Below are 6,957 nucleotides of genomic sequence, written 5' to 3' on the forward strand. Positions count from 1 at the left end.
ACGTCTACACTACAGCGCTAGTTCGAACTAACTTAGTTCGAATTAGTTAATTCGAACTAAGCTAGTTCGAACTAACGCGTCTAGAACTAAAAACTAGTTCGAACTAGCGTTTTGCTAGTTCGAACTAGTAAGTCCACATTGAGTGGACTCTGAACAGGGCTTAAGGATGGCCGGAAGCAGTGCCGGCAGGGCATAAAAGGAGGACTTAGAGCATGGAGATGCTGTCTCAGGCTAGCCGAGGGCTGCGCTTAAAGGGTCCCGACCCCCACCCCGGACACACAGTTCTAAGGGGTGCCCCGCTTGCAAAGAAGTTCTGGCTTGGAGTGCCCTGAGTGCCCACACTGGGCACATCACACCACTCGGCCATCAGCCCGGCTGCACTTGCCGCAGGCTGCCATCTGGGGAGAGGGAGTAATTGGGGGGCTGCAGGAGAGCTTCCACCCCCAGAAGCCCGCAGAGCCAGCCCAGTCCTCCCCATCGGGGGCTCGTACCCCATTCCTCCCTCACCTCCTTCCACTTACCCTTCCCTAGCCCCTCTTCTTATTGATGTACAAAATAAAGATAACGTTTCTTCCAACATTGACTCTGTCTTTATTGAAAAAAACTGGGGGACACTGGGAAAAGGAGGTGGGAGAGGGGAAGAGAAAGGCTGGGAGAGGGGAGGGCAACTAACATGATCAGGGGTTGGGAACAGGTCCCAGATGAAGAAAGGCTACAGAGACTGGGACTGTTCAGCTTAGAAAAGAGGAGACGGAGGGGGGACAGGATAGAGGTCTCTAAAAGCAGGGGTTGGGTGGAGAGGGTGCATTCAGAAAAGTTCTTCCTGAGTTCCCATAAAGAAGGACTAGAGGACACCAAAGGAAAGGAATGGGTAGCAGGCTTGAAACTAGTAAGAGAAAGTTGTTGTTCTTGACAAAGCAAATAGTTAACCTGTGGAACTCCTTGCTGCAGGAGGCTGTGAAGGCTACAACTAGAACAGAGTTTAAAGGGAAGTGAGATAAAGTGATGGAGGTTGGGTCCATGGAGTCCTATTAGCCAGAGGGTAGGAGTGGTGTCCCTGCCCAAAGTTTGTGGAAGGCTGGAGAGGGATGGCACGAGACAAATGGCTTGGTCATTGTCTTCGGTCCATCCCCTCCAGGGTCCCTAGGGTTGGCCGCTGTTGGCAGACAGGCTACTGGGCTAGATGGACCTTTGGTCTGACCCAGTACGGCCATTGTAAGCTCAGGGCTCAGTGTCGGGGGTCTCAGTGGACCCCCTTGATTTTCATGCACACCTGGTCCTGGGTGGCCAGGCTGGCAGCTCTCCTGCCCTAGACAGCCACTTTCCTGTGCCTAGTGCGGAGATCGTGGACGAGGTCCACGATGTCCGCACTAGCCCAGGAAGGTGCCCGCCTCTTGCGGTCCAGGGCAAGCTCCCGGGAGCCGCCAGCCTGGTCCCGGCAAGAGGGGGTGGGCTGGGGGGCATCGGGTGGGTGGCTCTGTGCCGTGCCAGGTGCAGGGTCTGCTAGCTGGGTGCTGGCAGGCTTGCACCTGGCACGGGCACCGTAGCCAGCCCGTGCCCCTTTAAGGGGTCCGGGGCCGGGAGGGGGGCATAGAGTTTCCCTGGTGTTGGCCAGAGTGGCCACCAGGGAAACCTGGGGAGGGCTAGCCTCCCACTAGTTCGAACTAAAGGGCTACACAGCCCTTAGTTCGAACTAGCTAGTTCGAACTAGGCGTTAGTCCTCGTAAAATGAGGTTTACCTAGTTCGAACTAAGCGCTCCGCTAGTTCGATTCAAATTCGAACTAGCGGAGCGCTAGTGTAGCACCTATTAAAGTTAGTTCGAACTAACGTCCGTTAGTTCGAACTAACTTTGTAGTGTAGACATACCCCCTGTAACTAACACTTCCAACCAGAGTTTAATTCCATATTGGTACTAAGAATGGGGGCAAAAAAAGACATCAGTGCAAAAAACAAACCCTCAAGTGGGGCACCGAACTTGTTGACAATAGACAACCCTACATCAATCGGAAATTCAATATATAAACTCTGATGGCAGTCAACTGGGGCAGCCTCCTCTGTGAGATCATTCCACTCCTGTGAACTTGAGAGTGTTACCAACTTTTGCAATATTCAATGCTTTTCATACACCCTTTGTGGTGGCAGAGAGAAACCTCAAAAACGTGACCCACATGCAGCCTAAACACTCAAAAAATGATGGAAATAAACATAATCAAAGATTTCATGGCCAGGATGTCTCTCTATGAATTTTATTGTCCTAAACTGAAGCTTCGGCTTTCACTTTTCAAGTAACCAAGGTGACTTCTTGATGTGTGTGTGGCTGTGTATGTTAATGACATTTTTGTAAGGCTACGTCTAGACTGAAATCCTCTTTCTAAAGACGCTTTTTCGAAAGATACTTTCAAAAAAGCCTCTTTTGAAAAAGCGTCTAGACTACAACCAGTACTTTCAAAAAAGCAAGTTGGTTTTCGAAAGAGAGCACCCAGGCCGTCTGGATGCTCTCTTTCGAAAAAGTACAGTTTGCATTACATATAGTGCCTTTTTTCGAAAGAGCACTTTTGAAAAAAGGTGTGTTCTTCCTCATAAAACAAGGTTTTCTGCGGTCGAAAAAGCTGCCGCGTTCTTTCAATTTACTTTCGAAAGAACGTGGCAGCAGTCTAGATGCAGGGCAAGTTTTTTTTTGAAAAAGGGCCACTTTTTGACACACCTTAACATTACTAATACTGATTCTGTTCCACTGAAGGTATGATTGTTGAGAAGGCCATTTGGCTGCTGACATGTTTCAGCACCATGCAGGGTGGATTGATTATCTCAAAGTGATTTAACTCACAAATTTTAATCGTGATTTAAATCATCAAGCAAGAAACATTGATTTAAATAATTATTTTTAACCTTGTTTTGAATTTGTACTTTTTATTTTCCTAAAGGATAGTTCATTCTCATTGGTGGATTGGATATAACCATTGAAACATGCTGGTTTGCAATTAATTATAGCGTTTGTACTATATTTGATACTTCTTTTTGCTTATCAAGAGGGTACATGTCTACACATGTTTATTGAGATAGTAATATAGCTCAACCAGCATTTATTCTGATCCTTAATTTTTCATGTTTTTATTGTTAAAAATGGTTACTGAAAAGCTGCACTTTAAAATTGTTTTTAATAGTCAATAAAACCTAAATGTTCTGGGTACATAAGAAAAAAGTTCTAAGTTTATTAAAATGTGTTTTGCATTTGAAATTAACTAAAAGAAGTATTAGCTGTAGTTGAATTGTTGAATTGATTCTAATCACCGTGGGTCAGCTTTTCAAGGCTATTTAGGTGCAGATGGGTTCAGGTTCATAAGGAATACAGATTCTTGTTCATTTACAGTAAGAGCTTAGTTCTTTCTCTGGCCTGATTTGTATTTAAAATATAGATTGACATAGCTATGTCCACATTCCTGGCTGGTGCAGTTTTACTGATCTAACCCTTGGTGTAGAAGCAGGTATCTTAGAATGTTTCTGCCAACCTAGTTACTATTGTTCAGGGAAGGGGTGTTGAGACATCAAGGCTACATCTACACTGGCAGCTTCTTGCGCAAGAACTCTTTTGCGGAAGAGTTCTTGTGCAAAAACTTTTCCAGAAGAGAGCATCTACACTGGCATGTGCTTTTGCGCAAGATACGTGCTTTTGCGCAATAGTATCCATGCCTGTGTAGACGCTCTCTTGCGCAAGAAAGCTCTGATGGCCATTTTAACCATAGGGTTTCTTGGGCAAGAAATTCATGTTGCCTGTCTACATTGGCCTCTTGCGCAAGAACAGTTGCGCAAGAGGGCTTATTCCTGAGCGGGAGCATCATAGTTCTTGCGCAAGAAGCCCTGATGTTATACAGTAGAACGTCAGTTTACTTGCACAAGAACACACGGCCAGTGTAGACAGGCAGCAAGTTTTTGTGCAAGACCGGCCGCTTTGGCTCAAGATCGCACCAGTGTAGAGACAGCCCAAGAGAAAAATCCAAATCCCCTTCTTTAGTTTAGGCTACAAATGCACTACTAGGGTATGATGGTATAGATACAGGGAGGTAATGTAGATACACCTCCAGGAACTTCTTTACCTAGTTGTATTTCCATAGCCTGTTTCTTTAGCTTAAAGAAAGATTTGATATCCTTGAGTTCCTCCACAAGTACGAAGTGTTGTCTGACATGATGGTGGCCAGTGTGGAGACAGTGCTGAGATTAATCAGAGAACACTAGAACTGGAATGGACCTCAAGAGGTCGTCGAGTCCAGTCCCTTGCCCTCACGCTCTAGACCATCCCAGATATATATATATCTAACCTGCTCTTAAATATCTCCACATATGGAGATTCCACAACCTCCCTAGGCAACTTATTCCAGTGTTTAACCACCCTGACAGTTAGGAAGTTTTTCCTAATGTCCAACCTAAACCTCTCTTGCTAAAGTTTAAGCCCATTGCTTCTTGACCTATCCTCAGAGACCACGGAGAATAATATTTCTCCCTCCTCCTTGTGATACCCTTTTAGATACCTGAAAATCTCTATCATGTCCCCTCTCAGTCTTCTCCTTTCCAAACTAATTAAGCCCAATTCTTTCAGTCTTCCTTCATAGGTCATGTTCTCTAGACCTTTAATCATTCTTGTTGCTCTTCTCTGGACCTTCTCCAATTTCTCCACATCTTTCTTGAAATGTAGTGCTCAGAATTGGACACAATACTCCAACTGAGGCCTAATCAGCGCAGAGTAGCACTGGAAGAATGACTTCTCCTGTGTTGTTCAGAGCACTCCTGTTAATGCATCCCAGAATCATGTTTGCTTTTCTTGCAACAGCGTCACACTATTGATTCATATTTAGCTTGTGGTCCACTATGACCCCCTATATCCCTTTTTGCAGTACTCCTTCCTAGACAGTCACTTCCCATTCTGAATGTGTGACATGGATTGTTCCTTCCTAAGTGGAGTACTTTGTATTTGTCCTTATTAAACTTCATCCTATTTACCTCAGACCATTTCTCCAGTTTGTCCAGATCATTTTGAATTACAGCCCTATCCTCCAAAGCAGTTGCAAGTCCTCCCAGCTTCATATCATTTGCAGACTTAATAAGCATACTCTCTATGCCAATATCTAAAATTTCTCTTCCTAGTAAGAGGAGTTCTTGCTCCTGATTTTCAGATGAGATCTGACTGGAGAGAGAAATATTGTTCTCCTTAACCTCCTATGATAGGACAAGAAGAAATGGGCTTACCTTGCAGCAATGGAGGTTTAGGTTGAACATTCGGAAAAACTTCCTAACTGTCAGGGTGATTAATCACTGGAATAAATATCCCAGGGGGATTGTGGAATCTCCATCATTGGAGATTTTTAAGAGCAAGTTAGACAAACACTTGTCAGGTATGGTCTAGCTGGTGTTTGGCCTTGCCATGAGTCCAGGGGACTGGACTTACTGAGCTCTTAAGGTTCCTTCCAGTGATTCTATGATTAAAGCATTTCACTTTGATCACTTAGGACTGGTTTCTACTAGACCACGCAGGTTGACTTAAGGTACACAACTCCAGCTATGCAAAATGCGCCTGTTGTCTTTCCTTATGCTTTACAGAAGGAGTACCAGATACCAGTAGGGGCTGCCCTTAGCATTTCTATTTACAGGTCTATACTAGACCTGCTAAATCAGAAGATCGACCTCCGGCATATCGGTCAAGAACAGGAAGACATTTCATAAATATAATAGAAGCAAGATGAAGACCAAGGACAGGGTAGGCCCATTGCTCAGTGAGGAGATACGATAACAGGAAACTTGGAAATGGAAGAGATGCTTAATGAAGACTTTGTTTTGGTCTTCACAAAGAAGTTTGATGAAGGGATGTCTAACAGTGAATGCTTGTGGAAATGGGGTAGGTTCAGAAGATAAAATAAAAAAAGAACAAGTTAAAATTACTTAGAAAAGTTAGATGTCTACAAGTCATCAGGGCTTGATGAAATGCATCCTAAAAATACTCAAAGAACCGATAGAGGAGGTATTTGAGCCTTTAGCCATCATCTTTGAAAAATCATGGAAGTCTGAGGAGATTCCAGAAGACTAGGAAAGGACAAACATGTGCCCATATATACAAAGGGAAATAAGAACAACCCAGAAAACTACAGACCAGTCAGTTTAACTTCTATGCCAGGGAAGATAATGGAGCACATAATTAAGGAATTAATCTGCAAACGTCTGGAAGATAATAAGGTGATAGGTAACAGCCAGCATGGATTTGTAAAGAACAAGACACGTCAAACCAATCTGATAGCTTTCTTTGACAGGATAACAGGCATTGTGGAAAAAAGAGAAGCAGTTGATATGGCATACCTAGACTTTAGTAAGGCATTTGATATGGTCTTGCATGACCTTCTTATCAAAAATTAGGCAATACAACTTAGACGGGGCTACTATAAGATGGGTGCATAACTGGCTGAATAACTGTTCTCAGAGAGTAGTTATTAACAGTTAACAGTAATGCTAGAAGGGCATAACAAGTGGGTTTGTTTTGGGACCAGTTCTGTTCAATATCTTCATCAGTGATTAAGATGATGGATAGAGAGTATGCTTATTAAGTCTGCAAATGATACAAAGCTGGGAGGGGTTGCAAGTGCTTTGGAGGATAGGGTCATAATTCAAAATGATCTGGACAAACTGGAGAAATGGTCTGACATAAATAGGATGGTGTTTAATAAGGACAAATGCAAAGTACTTCACTTAGGAAGGAACAATCTGTTTCACACATACCGAATGGGAAGTGACTGTCTAGGAAGGAGTACAGCAGAAAGGAATCTAGGGGTCATTGTGGACCACAAGCTAAATAGGAGTCAACAATGTGACACTTGCAAAAAAGGCAAACGTGATTCTGGTATGCTTTCAGGGATTTGGAGCAATCACATTTTTTAATTGCTCTGCTCTGGCACCAATAGTAACTGCTCCAGCTC

The 6,957-nt window shown here is 43.8% G+C and overlaps 1 protein-coding gene across 5 annotated transcripts in view; it reads left to right on the forward strand.

Moving 5' to 3' along the window:
* CTBP2 (C-terminal binding protein 2) overlaps positions 1-6,957 on the forward strand; it is a 271,870-nt gene that overhangs the window by 180,956 nt on the left and 83,957 nt on the right. The window lies entirely within an intron of this gene.

Source organism: Pelodiscus sinensis, chromosome 8, assembly GCF_052426305.1.
Source record: "Pelodiscus sinensis isolate ZL-2025 chromosome 8, ASM5242630v1, whole genome shotgun sequence".
NCBI classification, from domain to species: domain Eukaryota; kingdom Metazoa; phylum Chordata; order Testudines; family Trionychidae; genus Pelodiscus; species Pelodiscus sinensis.